This window comes from Furipterus horrens, unplaced genomic scaffold (genome assembly GCF_987537825.1).
Source record: "Furipterus horrens unplaced genomic scaffold, mFurHor1.1.pri manual_scaffold_7, whole genome shotgun sequence".
Taxonomy (NCBI): Eukaryota; Metazoa; Chordata; class Mammalia; order Chiroptera; family Furipteridae; genus Furipterus; species Furipterus horrens.
In genome coordinates, this window is record NW_028327177.1 from 38,113,847 (window position 1) to 38,127,286 (window position 13,440).

General features: G+C 37.8%; 1 pseudogene; it reads left to right on the forward strand.

Annotated features, from left to right (window-relative positions):
• The first annotated feature begins 11,686 nt into the window (after positions 1-11,686).
• On the forward strand, positions 11,687-11,835 carry LOC150004292 (U1 spliceosomal RNA; annotated as a pseudogene).
• The last annotated feature ends 1,605 nt before the right edge of the window (positions 11,836-13,440 follow it).

The following is a 13,440-nucleotide window of genomic DNA, read 5'->3' on the forward strand; positions in this document are numbered from 1 at the left end:
TGGTCTGTGCTCCGGCCTGGCGCCCACTGGGGCTGGCCAGGGGTGTCTGCGCACAGTCTTTCTGCGTGCCCAGCGGGCCCTCCCTGCGCCCATTGGGGCACTGATCTTATGTCTGTTGGGTGTGTCCTAGGGGCACCCAGACGCGCGGCCAGCGACCTCAATGTGCACATGGGCCAGTGGATGAGGGCACTTCCCTGTGCGCACCTACGCGACTCAAGGGGAGGATTGGGGAGTGGGCGAGTGCATGTCTGCGCCTGTGCTCCTCAAGAACGTCCTATCACCCCCCGACCTTTCCTCCTCTCTCCGCAGTACACAAGAGAAAAATATAAAGGAAAGTCACATTCTGACAGGCACAGCAGTACGCTCTTTCTTGTCTTCGGCACCAGATCCCACCTGGCCCACTCCTGGCTCTGCCAGCGGGCAGAGATCTACTCTCCTCCCGATTCCTCCCTGGGGAAGCCTGTGTTCACTAAAAAGCCTTTGTGTACTTCCAGACACAGCTTGGGCAGCCGCCCCAGTCAGAAATCCCATCTCGTCCCTTTCTCCTCTGCTATCCTCACCAAACAGGTAATTCCCAGATGGATTTCCTCTAATCCAGCAGTGCCAAGGCTTGACTCTTACCAGTGTCCAGCTGCTCACTGAGATGCTCTGTCTGCAATTAGTCCAAACTACAGATGGGTCTCAGGAGCCAGAAAGTGCAGCCTCTCCTCACTCCCCCTCAATAGCCAGTTTTGATACTATCAAATTTTAATTAAAAAACTGGTAGTTTTGAAATGGTTTTAATGGTAGTTGTCACTGTGGTTTTAATTTGTATTTCCCTGTTTACAAATTATATTGAGCATCTATTCATATTTTGCTGATTTGCTTCTTGTTAATTGCCTGTTCATATCTTTTTCTCATTTCTCATAAGTAATACATCTTTTTCATATTGATATTAATCTGATTAATACTTAAATGTCTTCTATTGTAGCTTGAATTTTGTTTTTTTTATAGTATATTTTGATGAAAAGAAGTTTCTAATTTTAGTATAATTGAATTAATCAACCTTTATGATTGTTGCATCTTATTTAACAAATCCTTTCCTACCCTGAGTTCATGAAAATATTTTATGTCTTCTAAATCTTTTTTTTTTTGTCTCCTAAATCTTTTCAGGCTTTGCTTTTCCCAGTTAAGTTCTTAGTCTATCTTGATTTGACCCTACTTGACCTTACTGATGTGTATGTGAGAGATAAAAACCCAGGTTAATTTCTGCCCACATGGATAACCAGTTGTCCCAGTTCTATTTATTAGAGCCCATCTTCTCCCCACTGATCTGCAACACTACTTCTGTCACAGATCAAGTCTCTATATAAATATAGATCTACTTTTAATCTATTTGTCCATTTTCATGCCAATTTCATACTGTCTTAATTACCTTAGCTTTATAAGAAGTCTTGATATTTGTTAGGACAAGTCACTCACCTTACTCTTCTTCAGAAGTGACTTGTCCATTCTTGACCCTTTGCTCTTCCAGTATAGTTTAGATTAGGTCACCCAATTCACCTGCCACAAAAAAGGTTGAAATCTTGATTTAAATGCATTGAATCTAAATTTAAGAAAAACAGACAGCTTTACAATATTCTCTTCTTATAAATGAACACTTGTATTTCTAGTTATTTAGATCCCCTTTAATCTCTCCTGTTAAAATTTTATAATTTTCTTCATAATTAACTTGTATATGTTTTGTTGTATGCCTTACTAGGCATCTTATATTTTTGTAGATGGTATATTTTTATATAATATTTTATGTGCTGATAATTTGTAAAAATTCAAATGACTTTTTGAATTTTAATTATATATTTGTTTACTATGCTAAATTATCTCACTAATTGTATAAATGTAGATTTTTTTCAATTTTCTCTGGTTTTTTATGTCATCTATAAATATTGGCAATTTTTTCTTCTGTTTAATTTCCCTACCTTTTGTGTTTTGTTTTTATTGAACAATTTCTGTTAAATAGAAATTATGATCATAAACTTTTTTCTCTTAGTCTTGATTTCAAAGGAAAAAGCTTCAAGCACTTAACTGCTGAGTATGATGTTTACAGATTAGCAACATAGACAGTCTTTCTTTATCTTAGATGTCTCTTAACTTGTTCATATTTTATAACTTTTTGTAAATTTTTAGTAATTTTCTTAGATAATACTTTCTGGTGTGCTCATTCTCCTTCAGCTGTATTTAATATGCTATTTAACCTGCCCATTAAGTTTCTAATTTTATTTACAATATGATTCAGTTCTGCAAGTTTAGTTTAGTCATCTTTATAGACTATTGTCTACTAGTCCTATTTTTGGATCCTCTCTTTCATCTCATTAAAATATTAAATATATATGTTTACTTTATCTCAGAGTTGGCTAACTATGGGCCACAGGCTACATCCAGCCTTCCACTTGTTTTTGTAAATAATGCTTTATTGAAAGAGTCATACTCATTTGTTTCATATTGTCTTGGTTGCTTTCACCCTACAATGGCAGAATTGAGTACAGACATACCTCAGAGGTACAGCATGTTCAGTTCCAGAGCACCGCAATAAAACCTGAACCTCACTAAAGCAAGTTGCAGGGTCTTGTCTTCAACTAATAAAAAGTTAAAATTTAAATTTAAAAAATATCTGTGAAGTACAATATTAAAAAGCTTGTAAGTTATGTAAGTGCCTAATCACTATGTTGCACACATGAAACTAATATAATTTGTATGTCAACTGTGATTAAAAATTTTTTAAAAGTTTAAAAGAAAAAAAGCTCAACAAAACAAGGTATGCCTCTGGTTGGAATAGAGACTCTATGCCTGCAAGCTTAAAATATTTATCATCTGGCCCTTTACAGGAAAACTTCTCCAACTTTTGCTCTATTTGATCATTTCAACATCAAGTCTTATTCTGCTCTATAGGTTTTATTCTACTTTTGGTTGTTTCTACTGACTTCTGTTCATGGTGGCTCATTTTTTATGTGATTTATATTTTTTTATAGTAAGCTCATATTTTGGCACTTTATTTGTGGGAATTCTTTTTTTCTGTTTTAAATATTTTTATTTTTTTATTTTTATTTTATATTTTCCCATTATCATTTAGCCCACTTATATCCCTTCCCCCCTGCTATCACCACACTGTTGTCATGTCCATGAGTCCTTTTTCCTTTTTGCTCAGTCCTTCCACCCCCTACCTCCCCCCACCAATAGCTGTGCGAATTCTTTGAGACCTGATTTTAAGATGAATTCCTCTAGAAAGGATTTGTTATTGTTCTGCTAGGAACCTAGGGGAAAGTCATGTCACTTACCAAGATTCTCTAGGAAATGATCTCTGAAAAAAGGGTTTTCATCTATAAGAAAATGAAAGAAGCTGAGAATACAGGAAGACTGGGACAATACCACAGTTAAAACAGATTTCACCTCAAATTAAGACAAGGGAGAGTCTTAATGCCACGGCATAAACACATGTTTGCTCTCAGGTTGCCCTTGGGAAGGGATTTTAATCTTACTTGAAGCATCTCCCCTCAGATGAAGACCATTCCTTAAAATGGACTCAGCTCTGAGCCATCAGCAGGGTACATCCTACAGCTGAGAGGATACAGTTTATAGATTTTTAAGCCACATAGGTAGATTGAATTTTATTCCAGACCCTACTAGATGACTAGTTTGTGGTTTTAAACTCTCAGTAATGACTATATTTTCTTTTCTATTCAAATCCAAGTTCAAGACACAAGTTTTTCTACTCTCTCCTTCCACAAGGCATATTTTCTAGTTATGTTTTCACTGAGGCTGTTATCATTAAGGCTTTCTGTGAGGGTCTCTGATCTGAATCCCCACCTTGCTCAAACTCTAGGGAATCAGGAATTATCAAGATGCCCCTAAACCAGAATAACCGCTGGCCTCATTGTTAGCTTCTCTCAGCATTTTTGGCTTAGGTTTAACCTGACTTTTTCTATTGCCACCCTCCCCCTGCATATTAAAAAGTACACCACACACATACATATTCCAGTATTGCTAAATAAGTGTTTTGTACTGGAAGATGATTCCAGTATATTCAGAACAACAAATTATGCTGGCAGATAGATTCCCAGGTGAATTTTATACACACTGAGATTTCGAAACTACTAATCTAATATGTGCTGATGGCTGTTAGTCCACTGGGGCCTAAATCTTCTTAATTTCAATTATCCAGGTCTTTCCATGTGGTCGTCTCTGATCATCACAGCTAAACTTTCTTTTATACAAGGAGGGCCGTGTGCTTTTACACATATATTCTATGTAATTTATTAAACATTTATTATATGGTATCTTATATTACAATAATAATATAAGGTTTTATTTATGTTTTATGTAGCCAACTAGATTATACAACTTTGAAGGGTACTTCCTTATACTTAATAACTTTTCTTTTTTTCTCCCCACCAGGGCCTTGCTATATAGGTATATGTTGAATGAAATGGTTTATTCTAAATACTATAAGAAAGAACTAAATTGAAGTGTCATATAATGATTTCACACAATATATTGCAAGTCCTTGAGACATAGTGAAGCTATTACCTTACTGTAACAAATTAATGTAAAGGCAGCATTTGGTTTTTGTATTGCTTTTTTCTTCTTGACTGGTGATAATGGGAGAAGAGAAAATTCTCAAGCCTTAGAATGGAAATCAATTTCAGAAATTTTAAAAAATGATGCAGTTTAGGAAACAATTTTAATTCAACTCAGCAATATCTATTGATCACCCAGTACATGTGAGGTACCATGGTAGACATTCAATCTCTTGAGAAATTTCCTCTTATAAACTGGAATACATCAGTAAGGCCTAGGAAGACTGTGTGTTTTTCTTTTCTCTGCTGTTAAAATAGCTGCAGCAACCAAAGGCAGTGAGGAAAAAGACATCACTTCTGCCTAACTTTAATCCAAGAGTGAAGTCTAAATCACATCCTAAGCACACTGCCAGAGGCAGCTTCTTCATGTTCTGAGAACTTTATATTGCAACTATAAACCATGACCAAAGAGGGGCAAATCCATTTATCTCTCAAGTATTCTCATCCAAGTTGTCTCTTATTTATTGCTATTTAATGAAATTTGTCATGTACTTCAAAACACAATCTTTCAACAAAGGAAATACACCTCTGAGACCCAAACGCTTTATAATATAGAATCTACTTGCAAACATTAATTTTTTCTGGATGGGATTGCCTAATGAGTTTCTTTGTGCTTGGGCAGGAGATTTTTTTTTTTTTTAAGTAAGTGAATGTTCTATTACTCTTCCATGGAATACAAGCTCTTAGAAAACTCAACAAACATTTTAAATGGTCCATTTTTCTCAAGAATATGAGATAAGTTTAGCTATTGAGCAGCCAAAATCTTCCCTTCTAAAAGCTCACAGTGTTTTAAGCGGCTATAAAAATTAAAGGATGTTTTAGAGAAAGGTAGTCAAGGAAGAAAGGAAGAATACCAGTGTGTGCTTTCCCACCTGTGAAGACTTTGATTTCATCGCAAATTTGTTTATTCCATTGGTTTTCCTTATCTCAATCCTTTAAAATAGCCAAACTAAGTAAAGTTATTGTTATTTTACAGGATGATTTTGGTTATATATAGGAGACAACCTGACTCAAACTGGTCTACACAATAAAGAAACTTTTACAGAAAATAACAGGAAGTCTAGAGGCAGGAAGAAGAAGCTTAAAGTTTGGCTGATTCAGCAAAACCACTGAAGATCCAGGGTTTTTTCTGTCTGTCTACTCAGCAGCCCATTGGATCTGCCTTACTCTAAAGCCCACACCCTTCATGATTAACTGCTGCCAGTGGTGAGAGTTATACAGGGGTGGGCAAAGTAAGTTTACAGTTGTAATACAAATAACACAATAATTAATAAGTAATAATAAAAGAATAAACTCTTTCACATACTCACAAACCTACTTTTGCCCACCCCTGTGCCTATAGGATTACACATTTCCTTGTTCACGTTCAACAAGAGAGTGAATCCCCACCCCACCCCAGCCATAAGATGATAATTCTTCCGTTAAATCCAGTTGGGCCAATTTATAACATATGTTCATCTCAGATTAACAAAAGTTGGCAGAGATATCTAAACTATGATTGGCTGATCAAGACTCATTCCTAACGTGGGTATGGAGTGAATCTGAGCAAATAAGTCTTGTTAGGGCTTAAGAAGAGGAAATGGACTGGGAGTCACAGCCAAAAGCCACTACTAACAGTGTCATCTAATCTGATTCCTTGTGAAGGGCAAGGAATGTAGAAATCCCTTTCTACTTCCAGATAAATTATATCTTTAGAAGTATTGAAAAACTGAACATGTGAAGCTTGGACCAATAGAGAGACTGTAACCAAGCAAACCGGGGCTCAGCCACATGGCACCTTTACATATGACCCAGCAATTAGTGTTGAAGAAAACACGTTTTTATTAGCAAGATTCCAACCTTGGGGTGGGGGGTGGCTGAGACCAGTCCTGCTCAGAGCCTTCCTCTTGCATGAGACCCAGCATTTCCCTTGCTTCCCAAAAGACTATAAGCCAAAACCATGTCCAGAAGTTCCCCATATCCTTATCTGTTCTTAAGCCTGCTGCACAAACAGATCTCCGTCCTCTCTGAAATGTGCACTTGTGGGTTTCAGAGTCGCCATCCTCTTGCAGCAGCTCTCTCCTTCAGGATCTGGGGTGCGCTGTTCTCAGCCTCCATGCAGGGGTTCAGGAAAACATGTGCTGTGTTACACTGGATCATGGTGGGGTCCAGAGAGGCAGTCCCAAGGGAATGACTTCTCCATATGTCCTTCAGAGAAGCAGAAGTCTGCAGTTAAGCATTCCTGGTCACAGTTCAGCTGCAAGCATCTCCCATGAATCTATGCTTGGTTAGGCAGGTCCCTACACAGCTCCATCAGCGCTGCTGCCATCTTCTCCAGGCAGGGTTCCCAACAGGCTTCCTCTTTCTTACTTCAGACCTCGTGGCGGTGCACTCCTGGGTCTCTCTCACTCACGCTGGACCTCTTCTCTTCGTGGAGGATTCTTCTTCACACCAAACCTCAGAGCTGACTCTCTTCTCCTTCAGCCCACCCTCATTTTAAATGCCTGGCCTGCAACTTCCTGCTTGACCTCATATCTGGCCCCTCCTATGATGTGTTAGCATCCACCATTTTTTCCAGTTCCCTGGCATCTTTTACTTTCTTTTGGCTGCTATTTTCAGTCAGAACAAAAGTTCCCATGGACACAGGAGCATCCAGAGTAGGCATCCACCTCCCCTGGCTATGTCATGGTCAGTATCTGCTCTTAAAGTCACATACATCATTCACCCTGGATGGCAGTCCTCCCCACTTCAGGAAGGAATGGCTATTAACTTGCCATTGTTATGCAAAGTGTCTCAACACTGTATCATCCACTTCCTCGTCCCACAATCAAGGGTCGTGGAGGATATGCTCCACTATTGTCAGAGGCTCCTTGCTCTACACCGTGTTACAACAATACCTATGCAGGGCTTTCTTAGAAATTATTTTCCCTTTAAAATTTTTTTTTTAAATTTTAAGTAGTATTTTTTTGTATTCTTTTCTATAACCATTTATCTCCCCCCCACCACCACAATCACCACATGGTTGTCGTCCATGTCCATGTGTCCTTTTTGCTTTTTGTACAATCCCTCCCTCCCAGCCCCACCCAGGCCAGAGCTGTCAGCCTGCTCTCTATCTATGAGTCTGTCTCTATTATGCTTGTTAGTTCAGTTTGCCCATTAGATTTCACATACGAGTGAAATCATATGGTACTTGTCTTTCACTAATTGGCTTATTTCACTTAGCACAATGTTCTCTAGATCCATCCATGCTGTCGCAAAGGGTAAAATTTTCTTCTTTTTTAAAGGCAGAGAAGTATTCCATTGTGTAAATGTCCCATAGTTGTTTTATCCTCTCATCTACTGATGGACACCTGGGCTGCTCCCATATCTTGGTGATTATAATAATGCTGCAATGAGCATAGGGGTATTTATGTTCTTTGAAATCACTGTTTTCAGTTTCTTTGGATAAATTCCCAGAAGTGGAATTGCTGGGTCATAAGGCAGTTCCATTTTCAATTTTTTGAGGTATGTCTATATTGCTTTCCACAGTCACTGCACCAATCTGCATTCCTACCAATAGTGCATAAAGGTTCCCCTTTCTCCACATCCTTACCAGCACTTGTTGTTTGTTGATTTATTGATGATGGCCATTCTGACAGATGTGAGGTAGTATCTCATTGTGGTTTTAATTTGCATTTAGATATGTTCATAAAAGTGAAATTACACCACTTTCTTATATCACACACAAGAATAAATTAAAAGTGGATTAAAGACTTAAATGTTAGACGCAGAACCATAAAATTCCTAGAGGAAAATATAGGCAATAAAAGCTGGGACATTGCTCGTAGCAATATGTTTTCTGACATATCTCCCTGGGCAAGGAAGACAAAAGAAAAAATAAACAAATGACTACATAAAACTAAAAAGTTTTTATACAGCTAAGAAAATCATCAACAAAATAAAGACAACCCACTGACTGGGAGGACATATTCACTGATACATCTGATAAGGGGTTAATATTCAAAACTTAAAAAGAACTTATAAAACTCAACACCAAAAGAATATGCAATCCAATTTAAAAAATGGGCAAAGAACCTGAATAGATACTTCTCCAGAGAGGATATACAGATGGTCAATAGACAGATGAAAAGATTCTCAACATCATTCCCTTTTTATTTATATAAAGTGTCCTATATCCTCAGTTGCTATTATAGGAATAAGACTAATGTGTGTTTCTCAGATGCCAAAGTGCTGCCTGAGAAGAGAGGAATAGTAAGTCCCAAATCAGGATTTAAATACTTATGAAAAGGTCAAGAAACAAAAACAGGGAAAACAAAAAAGATGAAATATTATATATCCATAATAAAATCATGTTCTATTACTTCTGGTGTTCACAGTGAAACACACTTGGAGAAGCATCTACTTTAACTCTAATTTCTAAAGAATGAGAAAAGTATTTTCCTATAGAAGTAATAACAGTAGCTACTGTGCATTGAGAGGTTACAATATCATTGGGAATATGACTGTAAACCCACCACAGGCAGAAACTGCTATATCCCTAGCAACTGGCACCATGCTTGGCACTAATGTGACCTTAATAAATGTGATCAAGTGAAATAATTTTTACAAAAGCCTTAATAAGCAACAACATATTATTTTTTTCCCAATTTAAGGACTGGGAATTATTGGCTCTAAATGTTTCAGGAACTTGGCCCAGAGCACACAACAAGTGGTGGATCCCAGATTGGAATCTAGCCCTGCTTTTTTTTTTTCTGAAGCAAAGAAAAAAATTCAATCAGAGAACATAAATCCAGTAATTTGCAGATAGGAATGAAAAACTGAAGTACCTGAAGTTTGAATGTTCTTATTAATAGTGCATTTGTTAAGTTTGAAAGGCAAGCATGAGATGATAGACATTTACTATAAGGAAACACAAGGAAGAATGGGGACTGTCTCCAAACCAGGACAAAGTGCCTGTGCTCCCTGCTTGAGAACTTTGCCATTATGGAAACTTGGCTGTTACCTATATCTATGGCCACTGCTCCTGATGCTGCAGACACACTGATTATTTTCTTTTATGTGTCAAGTACAAATTCAGCTGTCAGTCACTGTCCAATAGAATGAACCTGATGGGGAAGGATTCACTTGTCATTCCACTTTATGGTCCACTGACTGCCTTTTTACTTATTTATTTCATTTAATCCTAATCTGAGGACACACTTAGAGAGAAGAGCCTGGAGGGAGAGAAAGAGGGAGCGAAACATCAGTATGAGAAAGAAACATCAATTGGTTGCCTCTCACAGGCACCCTGACCAAAGACTGAACCAGCAACCCAGGCATGTGCTCTGGCCAAGAATCAAACCCATGACCTTTTGGTTTAAGGGACATCACTCCAACCTACTGAGCCATACTGGCCAAGGCCACTGACTGTCTTTAAGTTGGGTATCAAACTAGCTGTGGTCCCAGGGAAAGAAGTTACAATATACCAAAGGACACTTGAAGAGGCATTATGGATACATCATACATTCAGAAAATGTCTGTTATGAGTAGTTTCCTCTTGAGGAAGTCATATTTATTCTTTCACTCAATAGGTTAGAACATGAGAGAACATGCAGGACTGAGTTGATGTCATCAGGAACCCTCAAAGTATAAATATGGGATAAAGTGAAAAAAAAGAAAGCTGTCAAGATGAGACAGAGAAGTATGACCCAGAAGTGGGGGCAGATCAAGGTCCCAGTGACACAACTAAGCAATGAGCAGATAGTGCACCTAACAGCTGAGGAGATAGAGAATTTAACAGATGCACAGTTTAAGGCATTGGTGATAAAGATTCTCACAGACTTGATAGCAAAGGTTAAACAGGATGGGGAAAGAATAAAGGCTATCCTGGCTGAAATGAAGGAAAATCCACACAAAACAAGTGATGAAGGAAAGGAAACCAGAGTTCAAATCAAATTGGAACATAAGGAAGAAACAAATAGCCAGTAAAGAAGGAGGAAACAAGAATCAGAAAAATTAGGAGAGGCTTAGAAACCTCTGGGATAGCTTCAAAGGTGACAACATCCAAATCATAGGGGTGTCAGGAGGAGAAGAGTAGGGGCAAGAAATTGAAAAATTGTGCAAAAAATAATGAAAGAAAATGTCCCTAATTTGGGGAAGGAAATGGACACACGGGTCCAGGAAGCACAGAGAGTTCCAAACAAACTAGACCCAGGGAGGACCACACCAAGACACATCATAATCAAAATGCCCAAGGTTAAGGTTAGAGAGAGAATCTTAAAAGCAGCAAGAGAGAAGAAGAGAATTACCTATGAAGGGGTACCTATAAGACTGTCAGCAGATTTCTCAAAAGAAACTTTGCAGGCAAGAAGAGACTGGCAGGAAATATTCAAAGTGATGAAAAGCAAGAACCTAGAACCAAGATTACTCTACCCAGCAAAGCTTTCATTCAGAATGGAAGGGCAGAGAAAGTGCTTCCCAGACAAGGTAAAGCTGAAGGAGTTCATTATCACCAAGTCATTATTATATGAAATATTAAAGGGACTTATTTAAGAAAAAGAAGATCAAAACTATGAACATTAAAATGAAAACAGTATCGCAACTATCAACAACAGAAGCTAGGTACTGGAAACAAAATCAAACTAAGCAGACAACCAGAGTGGGAACAGAATCATCGGTATGAGGAGCATGTGTGGGGAGGTCAGCTGCAAGGAGAAAGGGGAGAGAGGGAGGGAAATAGTGCAGGAATTAAGAAGCATAGTAGGAGGGTGCAGAATGGACAGGGGGATGTTAAGAAGAGCTTTATGCACAACTCATGGACATGGACTAAGTGGGAGGGGGGTACTAATGAAGAGAGGGGGGTTGCTGGATGGAGGAGAGCAAAGGGAAAAGAAATTGGGATAACTATAACAGCATAATCAATAAAACATATAAAAATAGTTGATTTTAATGGACAAGAAATTAGGACAGAGAAGATCTAGATAACAATTAAATATTTAATAGGTATATGTAAAATTTTCAACATTCTTCAAAATAACTCTTTAGTAAATAGGAAGTAAAATCTGACATTAGACCTGAGCATCAGTTAGAATATCGCATATTAAAACATGAATAACATACTTACCTGCCATGATCATGAAGTTGGTTTTCCCAGGGCGAGGCTTATCCATTGCACTCCAGATGTGCTGACCCCTGTGATTTCCCCAAATGTGGAAACTCAAGTGTGTGATTTGTGGTGGGGGGACTGCATTCATGTTCTCCCCTGGAAAAAAGCAAACATGAATAACAAAGTAGACCTAAAGAAAGAAGTACAGAATAAAGACTAAAATTAATGATATATACACAGAAAGAAAAAATCAATAAAAGCAAAATGATTCTTTTAAGAAAATCAATGCAATTTAAAAAATCTTTGGAAAGTATGATTAAGGACTTTAAAAAAGAACACAAATAACATTAGGACACCAAAAGGAGACAAAGCCACAGATAAATATAAGGTGTCTTAAATTATAATATGTTAATCAGTAGTTCATATTAATATATTTTTTAAAGATTTTATTTTTTTATTTTTAGAGAGAAGGGAAGGAAGGGAGAAAGAGAGGGAGAGAAACATCAACATGCAAGAGATGCATCTATCTATCCATTGCCTCTCACATGCCTCCAACTTGGGACCTGGCCCACAACACAGTCATGTGCCCTGACTGGGAATTGAACTGGTGACCTTTGGGTTTGCAGGCTGGCACTTAGTCCACTGACCCACACAAGCCAGGGCAGTAGTTTATATTAATATATTTTATATAAGTGAGTGGATGGTTTTCCAGCAAATATATATTACAAAAATTAACTCCAAAAGCCCAGGAAGAAAAAATGAATAGACCAATATCCACAGAAGCATTAAGAAAGTAGATATCTAACCCCCAAATTAAAAAAAAAAAAAAAGAGCTCCTACCTTGAAAAATTGTATGTATTCTAGAAAACAATCAAACATAATTTGTGTCATTTGAAATATCAAAGCATATTACCAGAGTGGAATATTTCCCAATTAATTCCATGAAGCTAGCACAATGCTGACACCAAAATCATACAAAGATGATTCAAACAAACATTTTTTTAACGTTTATAAAAAGTTTATTAAAAAATAAAAGCTCTGCATGAATGTAGGGATAAAACTCCAAAATAAAATATTAGTATATGGAATACAGCTGTTTATTTAAAAATTAGTATTTAAAACCAACATATAAAGAAAAAAACAAAAGCAAATTCACATTTTAAAAATGCCATAAAACAAACTGTGGCATGTCAGTGGGCGCTGTGTCAATGTAGAGAAAAGAATCTGGAGGGAACCCCAAGGAACTATTAACAAGGCTCTAGGGGAGTATGGGAGGTCAAGGTTGGAAGAGAACTGAGAGAGGAACTTCATTATCTTATGTCCTCTGTAATGTTTTGATATTTACAAGCATGGCTTCATAGAGAAATTTAGAGTTTAATAATGGGATCAATTGCGAAAGGTCATTCCAGAGCCCGAGAAAAACTCTGGAGCTTCTTAGCCATGCCTTTCAAAAGGAGGCTGAGGAGGATTCTCCAGCTGCCCATAAGCAGAGGAGTTCTTTCTCAGGTGGCCCACAGTCCAGGCACAGCACTAAATGTGGTAGTCACCAAACTCAAATAGCTCAGTGCTGCAACTGTAAAATGAAAAGGCGAGTGGGAGTTCATCCCTCCGTTGAGCACACTGAGGCCCAGACAGACTATAGAAAGTTAGAGATGGTGTTCTCTCACCCCATTATTTTCTCTGGGTTCATACATTCTTATTACACACCTCTGTAATTGATTGCATTTACTTAAGATTATCTCATCCATGTGGTTGCTACTGTAC